Source organism: Papio anubis, chromosome 6 (genome assembly GCF_008728515.1).
Source record: "Papio anubis isolate 15944 chromosome 6, Panubis1.0, whole genome shotgun sequence".
NCBI lineage: Eukaryota > Metazoa > Chordata > Mammalia > Primates > Cercopithecidae > Papio > Papio anubis.
The window spans coordinates 32,213,690-32,223,985 of record NC_044981.1 but is presented as its reverse complement, the minus strand read 5'-3'; the positions used below and the strand labels follow the sequence as shown (position 1 = coordinate 32,223,985).

General features: G+C 49.9%; 1 long non-coding RNA gene across 1 annotated transcript; it reads left to right on the top strand.

Moving 5' to 3' along the window:
* The first annotated feature begins 422 nt into the window (after positions 1-422).
* LOC103883621 lies at positions 423-6,803 on the top strand. Its single transcript, XR_002521522.2, has 3 exons — positions 423-796; positions 6,177-6,507; positions 6,595-6,803. It is a non-coding gene; the product is annotated as an uncharacterized LOC103883621 (long non-coding RNA).
* Positions 6,804-10,296: the final 3,493 nt, after the last annotated feature.

Below are 10,296 nucleotides of genomic sequence, written 5' to 3'. Positions count from 1 at the left end.
ACTAAGGGGTCGGCGAACCGAGAGGTTTTGGGGGGCCTCCCTCCAGGTTTCCCAGCCTCCAGGAAAGCGCCCCCGCTGCCCCCGGCCCCGCTTCATCCCGCGTCCCCATTCGAGGGCCCTTCTGGCAATTAAGGCCCTTTTTCACCCTCAGAGAGGGAGTTATGGTTCTGCCAGCCCCAGCCCCCTAAAGGCCGCGCGGCAGGACGGAGGCAGCCTTTAAGAAGAGCAGTTACTCCGAGGCCGCAGCGCGCGGACAGCGGGCACGTGGGGAGGGACCTGGTGGCCTTCAACGCCCCGGCCCCGCCCCCTCGCCCCGGCCCCGCCCCGGCCTCTCTCCCCGCCCCGCGCCAGGCTGCCCCTGTCAAGCCCGCGGGGGCAGGACTCTGCTCTGAGGTCCCCGGGTGGTTGTTGAGGGCCTCGGCCTCCCTAGATTCCTTCCCATCTCCCAACAGCAATCCTCCCAGGGCCATGAGCCAGGAACCCCTGGTGGTTCTGTATTCTGAGGTTCTGCAGACGCAGGGTGTAGTCTCCTGAGAGTCCATCTTGATTTGGGAGGCTGCGGGAGGAGGTGGCCAAGACCCCTTCCCTAGACCTCGAGGCAGGACGGAGGCAGCCGTTAGGAACGGCCCCACTCCACCAGCCGGCCCGGCGGGGCGGTTACTCTGTTCCTGAAGTACCCCCCGGGGTGGATGTATGGGGACCTCCGCCTCCCTAGACTTCTAGGCCAGGGGCGAGGACCACCTTAGAGGATTTCCCGAGACGTGCCTGATTTCACATGTCCTGTCCTGCTGGCAGGGTGCGCCTCCTTTCTGCGCTTTGGGGAATGGTGCCTTCACGCACTTTGTAAAGGGTCTGGAACTGAGCTGAAGAGAAGTGATTGAGGGCTACTGTGGAAAGTCTCAGCTAATTCAGGTTTCTTCACCCACCAGATTGTCTGTGGGGTTGGAAACAGCTCTGGAGGGGGCCTGCAGAAATTACTTTCCCAAGTCTTTGGCCTGGAAGGAACGAACAGTGCCTGGCCAAGGACTTTGGGCAGGAGAGAGATGGGAGCAGAGAGGAGCCAAGGTCTACTATTTTCACTTCTGTCAATTAGATAAAAGCCCTTCCCAGAAGCTTTGAGCACCGCTGTCAAGTCCCATTCTTCCCCTAAACCATCCAGGTTCCATCTGCCTTGAAGCCAAAGGATCTTCTTAGATTCCTCAAGAAAAAATCAGGCTCGAGCTTCTCCACCAGCACTCTCCTCTCCCCGAAGGAGCGGGTGGGCTGCATTTCTCTTCATATTCTATTCCATTCCAGACTGTCTTGGACTACCAGCCTGTCCGCCACCCCTTGGGGACGTCCCCTCCTACTCTGCCCTTGCTCTCTCAGGTCCCAAGCTGAGGAGATGAGCAGAGCGGTAAAAAGAGAGGAGGTTTTGAAAAGCAATGTCCTCTCAGTCTTTAACAGATGCCCCCCTAGGAACCTGCAGGAAGTGAAAATTAATAAGCTGAAGGTGTCCACAACCAATCTCTGTCACACTCACACCCTCCCCCATCCCAAATCATTCATTTTAAATAGTGGAAGACCTTTTTAAAAATGTAACATGAATTGGCTATTTCTTGAGGCAAACAAAAGGTGGCTCTGAAGCGATACATTTGTACTTGCATAAATTCATTAAAATAGAAAGCTTATAACCATCCAGGTTTCATTGACAGCCCCAGTCCATCTACATGCAGAAATGGTCCCCCAAAGCCATCTATGACAATTATTCTCACAGATCATCATGATAAACTCTAAGGGAATATACTAAGAAAGAGGGAAGAAGAGAGGAGGAGTCCATTTTTAATTAGTGGTTGGAAATAGAGCAAAAGTTAGACGGCCTTAGGTTTAAAACACAGATGTGCATTGTGATCGTACGAAGGAGGAGCTGTTGACAGAGAAAACAAGGTGGTGAACTCTGCCCTGGGCCTGGGACAGTTAGGAGAGGGTGGCTCACCGCAGAAGATAGAATGGTAGAGCCCCGCAGGAAAGAGGGGTATCAGGCTGGAAGAAGCACAGCTTGGCCCTGGCAGAGTGGTGGAGTGGCTGGAGGGACTGCAGGAGGAGGACAGATCTGGAAGCAGGTCTGGGCTATACTTTGGCCTCAGCCAGGGAGCCAGAGAAGAAAGGCTTGGGTTCGAGGGGGGAAATTCACTCTCCCAAATTGCTTTCTCAGAAGTGTTAATTCAGATCACCTGAAGACAGGGTCTGGGCCCCACTATGGCATGGTTCCCAAATGGGGGTGCGCTTGGAAGCCTTGGTGATTAAAGGGTGTTGACTAATAGAGTCAAACTCTGTAAAATATTTGAAGAGATTTATTCTGAGCCAAATATGAGTGACCATGGCCCGTGACACAGCCCTCAGGAGACCCTGAGAACATGTGTTCAAGGTGATCGGGGTACAGCTCGGTGTTACATATTTTAGGAAGGCATGAGACTCAAAGACATTTAAAAAATACATTGGTTTGGTTCAGAAAGGTGAGACAACTCAAAGTGGGGGCTTCCAGGCTATAGGTAAATTTAAACATTTTCTAATTGACAATTGGTTGGGTTTATCTGGAAACCTGGGATTAATGGAAAGGAATGTTCAGGTTAAGGTACAGAATTGTGAGGACCAAGTTTTATTGTGCAGAGGAATCTCTCAGATAGCAGACTTCAGAGAGAGAGCGGGTTGTAAAATGTTTCTTTTCGGACCTAAAAGGGTACCTGGCTCTTAGTTGATTTATCTCCTGGATCTGGGAAGGAAGGAAGGAAAACAAAGGGGAAAGGAAAGGTTTCTTATAGAATGTGGATTTTTCCCACAAGAGACTTTGCAGGACAATTTCAAGGTATGGCAAGGAAATGTATTTTGGGGTAAAACATTTTGATTTTCTTCCTTGCTATGCCACAGTCGGATTGGAAAGTAAGTCACGATATATACGGGGTCAAATAAAACCCACCTGATGAGAATGTATGGTTGGTAGGGCATGACTCCCAGACCTCTTAGATAGGAATCTGGGCAAGACAAAAAAATCAGAGCTTAGTCCTCAAGGGAAGGGGCAGCAGCGCTGTCAAGGGCTAACCAAGCATCAAGACTGGATCACCAGGCTTGAGAGAGTAGGGGTGTCAAGGCCCCGACAGCAGGGAGGGCCTTGGCCCCACCAGGAGGGCATCAGAAAGCAGGGAGCACTTGTAGTTCACCGTGATTCCCCTCGAAGCCCCGGGCCAGTCTCCTGCAGGGAAGGGCAGGCAGGAAGGCTTCCCCATAGGGGCAGGCTTGCTTTTTTGGCCAGCCACCCACTTCATATGAAAAACAGAGGTCCCCACTCCAGCGGTGCTGCCAGAAGGAAATCAGAAGCTCTAAACTAGAGACCAGAATCTGCGGAAGCTTTGAAGAGTGGCATCTTGTCATTTCTAGATGTTTCTACTTTGGTTGACTCTTTAATTTTTCTGCAGTTAAAACCATTAAAACAGCAAGGAAGCAGGGGCCAGGAGGGGAGCCCAGATCTCTCCCAAAGAAAACGAGAAAGACTGAATCCTTGGGGCCTGCCGTACAAAGGAGTGGTGGGTTGGAGGAGGGTAGGCAGAGACTAGGGTGGTCTGGGACTTTAAGTGCAAGACCCTGTGGATTTCATGGGGGGCAAGCCATGTGCAACAGAGAAACTCAGGAACCAGGGGGTTTCGCACAGAGGTCTGGGTGCTGTGAGGTACAGGGAAAGAATTAGTGGGTCTGGACCAGTGGGTAGGTGAGTCACAATGGAGTGTTGGTTTAGTTTAATCTCTGGTTTGTGTTGAGTGAATTTGCGTATAGTCCAACCACCACCCCCCTACCCCAACTAGACCATGTGCCCCTCAGGAACTGGGACTGTTTTATTTTCTATTCCTTATAGCAGGCTCGGTGCCTGGCACACTAAGTTGAATTTTATTTAAAACATTTCATTTACATTAAATGGTATATTTGCAAGTTCATTCTTCCAGATCTCAGTTTATTCTTTTATCCAGTCATTTTAAAGGGATTCTCTCAGACCCTCCACTAGCTAAGGGAGCCGAACTTTTCTTTCAGAATTGTCAGGAAATGGGACTTACTGACTTAGTGAGCTACTTATTTTATCTAGAATTAACTTTGTCTAATAAAATGTATATGCACTTTGGGAATGGATGAGGTGCTACACAGATGAAAGACGATATTATTCGTCATACAGTGTTTTTGATTATAATAGATTATTCTCTGCCAAAACCCAGAAGGGCTCAGTCGAGGTAGGTTGCTGAAAGGGGAGGAAGTCTAAATAGCAGAATCAGACTTTTCCATAAGTTTACAGTGGGGTATGGGCAGCACTCAGGCAACCAGCCCTCGGCACAGCAACAGGGGACCCACCTCCTAAGTTGGGGCTGAGTAAAGACATGTTCCTGGGGCTAGGCTTTGCCAAGGCAGGCCTCTTCTGAAACATAAGCCCCATCTTTCTCCTGGCCCCGCCACCCCACCTCAGATGTGCTGTCTAGAAGCTGCACATCTGGGGTCGTTCAAACTCCTGGCTCGAATCACTGGAATCACCTGAGCAGGATAATTTTACAGTAATGATTAAAAATTGCTCTTCTAGATATAGCCTTGCCTCAGGGTAGCCATTAAGAACATTACTTCCTAATTTAAGAAGCTCAATGTAGGGCGCTTTGGGCATTTAAAAAGAGGGAACTGCATTCATATCTTGATAAATTGTAAAATGTCTCCCACCATCTTCTTGTTCCAAATCTCCTCTTCTGCTTTCTACCATTGCACTCTCTGGCATATAATCCTTTTAAAGAATAAAAACAAAAACAAACAAACAAAAAAAAGGAAGGTAATGAAAAGCCTATTGTTTCTTAGTGTCCACTGATGTTAAACACGCACACACATGCACAATTATGAATTTTGTGTATTTCTTCCGGGTTGGAGCCATAGGGGTTACATATTGGTATGTGATTTTGGAGCCTACACTTGAAATGGGAATTTGGATGTAGTTGAACAGACTTTTAACATTGCCCCGAGAAGAATTATACTGGCATTTGCTGGTCTGTGGTGTCACACCCCGGAGTGTATAGGATCCTCACCGGCTCTGTGACTCACCCTGGAAATTGCACCTTTCTCGGGGGGCAGGGTGGGGAGTCACTTTTTATAAGTGAACCCTAGAGAGCAGTGTTTCAGTATCAATCAGTTTCTCAAGTTTGAGAGCAGATTGCGCCTCAATCCCTATCGTTGGGGGTGCTCGCCAAGCTTTCTGGGGTGCCGCCAAGCCAGGATCTCCCATTCTGATGCATTCTGGGTCTCCTCTTCCCTTCCCTGCCTCTTCCCTGCTCTCCACGCTGAGCCAGCTAGATGGGTGAAACAGAGAACCTGTCTAGTCCAAACTCCTTATTTTACAGATCAGGAAAGTGACGCCCAGAGAGGGATGACCCTCACCTCATCCTGCATCCCCTCTCCTCCTCTTCTGCCTTCACCCCAATACCTTCCAGCATGAATGACGCCAACCCTGTCTCTCTTCGAGCCCCGCATCCTGCATTACTCTTTTCACAATATTTTTGAGTAGGTGGCCTGCCACAATCTTATATTTGGCATGGCAAAGGCAGACCCCTTTCCCTCCCTGCAGACCCCCAACTCAGCCACTGTGAGTGCTGTAAGGCCAGTCCCCACCTGTGTCCTTCTATTCATCACAAACTCAGCACATGCTACTTTATCTTTTACCTCCTTGTGTCCACAAAACGGGCCACAACCAGGGTCATGCTGGTTGAACAGATCTGGGAGAATGGTAATTGACAATTCACACCAAAAATTGTGTTGAACAAAAATTCTCTTCTATTAGAATAAAAAATTCTCTTCTATTAGAATAATGACAGGAGAGACCACTTTGCCATTATGTTGCTTTCTCCTCAACTGGGACACACACAAAACCTCAATAAAAATGTTATATCAAAGGCTCACAAACATCATTCAAACCTTCCCTAACCCATTGCTTTCATGTGAAAAACGAGCATTTCATTAAAAACAGAACTGTTGTGTGTGACGCTTGACAGGATGTTAATTTGTTGTGGGAATCTGTCAGTGTGCAAACAAGTACTTGCATGTTTTGTGCAGATGAGGTAACCGCTTGTAGAATGGCAACACCAGAAGGCATTTGGGTGACCTGCTTTGGCCTTTTGACTTTGCAGAAGAAGAAACTGATGCCTGGCGAGAGGAAGGGACTTGCCCAGAGAGCCACTCACTGGTAGTAGAACTGGGACTAGAACGAGAGCCTCCCGACCCCCAGGCAGGGCCCTTCCTTCTCACGATGGCAGAACCACAAGATGTTGACAATGGAAAGGATCTTGGAGGTCTCCCTAACACTTCTAAATACTGAAAGGTTGGACCAACTGCAACAAGAGAGAGCCAACTACGCTGAAGAACTTGTCATCGCCTCCTGAGAGCTGCCTGAATTGGAGCTGCAGGTCCCAGGAAGTAGTGGCTCCTCTTCAGAAGCTGGGTCTGCAAGCCCGTGCAAATGTAAGTTGTCCGGTTCCCTTCCTGCACTGGTGGAAGCTGCTAGAGGGCAGACACTACGCATCTTGATTCTTTTCTGTCAACTTTCAGCTGTCAGCTCTGATGTTTCCTCATCCAACGGCTGCTTATGGAAGCCCCCCAGCTGCCGGGCCAGTCGCCAGCCGTCTGAGGTGTCGACAGAGAAAGAGAAAGACCAGGAAACCATTTCGAACATAGTTGGCCCAGAGCAGAGAGTGAATCTCCAGAAACAGCCTGGAAGAGGCTATAAAATGAAAATAAAACAGGATGGTAATTTATGATGAGCAGTAAAAAGGCCTGGGAAGCTGAGCAGCCAGTGAAGGTTGATTTCCCTCTACTCTGTGGATCTTTAACCATGCTGAGCATTTCCCTGTCCAGCCTGGCAGCCCCTCAAATTTGGAAAGCCCTCTGTCCCCCACATCAAGGTGAGAAAGTAAGGCTGTCTTGGCAGCCCTTGCTTCGCTGGTTCTCCTCTGCAAAAGCACCTGCCCACAAGGCCTCAAAACCCTTACGATAAAATTCATTTCCATTGTGCAACACCATGAAGATGGTGAGGCACATTCCCACCCATTATCTCATTTGATCCTTACAGAAATTCTGGGAGGGGCTTTTATTTTTTTTAAGAGACGGAGGCTTGCTCTGTCATCAGGCTGGAGTGCAGTGGTGCCATCTTGGCTCACTGCAACTTCCGCCTCCCAGGTTCAAGCAATTCCCCTGCCTCAGCCTCCTAAGTAGCTGGGACTACAGGTGTGTGCCACCACACCCGGCTGATTTTGGGAGGGGCCTTTTATGAAGATATAAGGGTACTGAAAATCACTCACAGCAAATCAAAGACCCAAGACCTGACAAACCCCAGACCTGGACTCAGGACAACCTATTTCAAGATCAAAGTCTTTCTCAAACCCACCCCATGAGCCTTGCTAGGAGCAGAAGACTTTAAAATTTAAGACATAAGTGTAGGCTGTTCCCCCGCTTCTACACTCCTCCCATCCAGGAAGCCCCAAAGGCTGGAGCCCAGGTCCGGGACAAAGGGCACCCACAGAGAGCCTAAGGACCCTCAAGGCGGAGTGGGCCAACTTGAGAGGGAGGCCAGCAAACCTCTCTGATGTCAGAGCCTTCAGGCAGTGATTAGAGCAGGCTACCTCTCTGCCTCTCCCTGGCCCTATCAGGGTGGTCACCCATGAGTCACTGAAGTTTGTGGAGCCCATGGGCTGTCCCTGCTCTGAGGAGCCCAGCTGGGTCTCCACAAGGCCTGGCCAGGTATCCCAAAGGGCTAAGCCAGCCTCTTCCCTGCCTTACTGGCAGGTGTGAATTGTTCCTAGCGGCCCAGACTTCTTGACCTCTTGTTCTGTGCAGGGTGGGTGGTGTGCCCCCTCAAGCTCCCAGTCTACAAAGTTCAAAAGTGAGGGCATGTAGCAACTGGTGAGAGAGCTCCCATCACATCCTTCCAAGCTGGGTTTAGAAGGTGCCTGAATGAGGAGGGAGGTGCCTGGAAGCAGAGCGGCTCTGGACACCCTCATATTCGTGTGGCTCTTCCTTGGGTTGACCTGGGGGTCTTCCTGTGGGACTGCCCCTCTGTGGAGTAAGAGGGAAGAGGGTCAGAGCTGCGAGCTCTGGGGTGGAGTCCAGTGCTGGTCCTACAATTGACTCATCATGTGTCCCCAGAGAAGTCACCTCTCTTGAGATCCAGTCACCTCTACTTGTCCATTTTATAGCACCCTTGGAAAGCTCCAATGAGATAATGGGTATGGAAGGACCTGGTAAATAAATCAAGTGTCCCTGAGTTATAGGGTGCTATAACTTATCATTGGCTGAGCAAGGAGGTCACCAACAGGCCCATCCCAGCCACTATCCATCTTGGGGCTATTTATGGCGAGTCCCCAGGTCTGCTACTGCCATCGTGTCCTCAGCACATCAGGGCTTGCATGTTCACATACTCCTCCCTGTGTGCAAGCCTGAAACTCAGGGAAAGCAAATGCAACTCCACATCAGGCCAAGGTGGAGGACCCGAGGGTCACTGATCCTGAATATTCCCAAGCCCACTCCCTACCCCCACAGACATCCTTTCTTTTTCACTCATCCTCTCCCCGTGATTCCTCAGAGGAAGGAGGAGGCCACCCAGCTCAGAGCCCTGTGCTGCTCTCTGCTCATCTACCTGAAGCTCAAACTGTCCTGATCTCCATTGCTTTTCAAGAACAGGTGTCAGCAAAAACCTCAGGCATCCTCAGCAGAGGGCCTGAGAGCCATGGTCCCTAATTGAGGCTGCTCACTGGAACTGACTTACAGGTCTGAAGACCTCAAGACCCAGAAGACCACTTCTGGTTACAAGGCTGGGCAGCAGCTGCCCTAAGCCTCTCTTTGGTGTTAATTTCCTAATCTGCCCCCAAGAACCCCAGATTCTTCTTAGGGCAGATTCCCTTGGCTGTTCCTTTTATTTAACCCGGAGTATCCCTTGGGTCACTTGATACTTGAGAGGAGAATTCTTTGTTAAGCTAGAGCACAGATGTTCAAAAGTGAGTTTTCAGGGACATGGATGCCACCACCAGGATCTTAGAGGATGGCCTTCCCTTGCTCCCCAAATGCCCAAATTCTGAACTCTTGGGTGTCCAACCCCACCCAGCCAGTCTCCAAAAACTGCTTCTCCTTCCTCTCTCTTGCTCTACAACACCTCCTGGCCCTAACAATGCCACTATTCCTTGAGTGGTTTGACGCAAGTGAAGTAACAGATATAAAACAATTGAGTTTGAAGTAATCGACGCAAGAATTTGGACTCTGGAGAACTCCCCAGAGGAATGAAAATCAGCAATGTGGTGGCCTCTTTGGAAAAGACCTGCCATGATGAACAAACCCTAACAATGCTAAGCAGGTCTGTCTGCTCCCTCCAATTCCTTTTAAAAAACACTAACAAAGAATGTGTGACAGAGAATCCACCCAGACCTGATGATCTGCACCTCTTCAGAGGAGCTGTGCCATAGAAACTGGGAAACTGCTGGCCGGGCACGGTGGCTCATGCCTGTAATCCTAACATTTTAGGAGGCTGAGGCGGAGAGATCACCTGAGGTCAGGAGTTCAAGACCAGCCTGGCCAACAGGGCAAAACCCTGTCTCTACTAAAAATACAAAAATTAGCTGGGCGTGGTGGCGCATGCCTGTAATCCCAGCTACTCAGGAGGCTGAAGCAGGAGAATCACTTGAACCCAGGTGGCAGAGGTTGCAGTGAGCTGAAATCATGCCATTGCACTCCAACCTGGGCTACAGAGCGAGACTCTGTCTCAAAAAAAACAACAAACACAAAAAACACACAAAAAAAACACCTGCAAACTGTTTCTTCTTGGTCTGGGCGTATTCTCCCAGATTCGCTAAAGGAAAGGATAGAAGTTTCTGTGACCCAGAGTCCAGAACTGAGCATCGTGGAGCCCCTGCCAGAGGGTGCTGGCATCCTGCTAAGCATTCCTCTCCACCCCCCTCCCCAAAGTTCTGCAAAGGAGACCTCATTCAGGTGCTCCCATGCTGGCTGTGGGCGCCAGGCTGATGGCCCTCCAGAACGGATGCCTTTGGAGGTTTACTGAGGCTGACTGAAGCCAGAGTTAGTTCCCATCACTTGTCTCGACATGGATAGTTGGACTGCTGCCCTTGCTTAGGGGCCTTTCATTCTTCACTGGAATCCAAGTTACACTTCCGCTTCTTCACTAGTTGGCTGCTGCATATCTAAGCTGCTCAGAGTTCAGCCACGGCAGTTCCTTGGGCACTTGTGGGTGCTTGTGGCTCAAAGGCA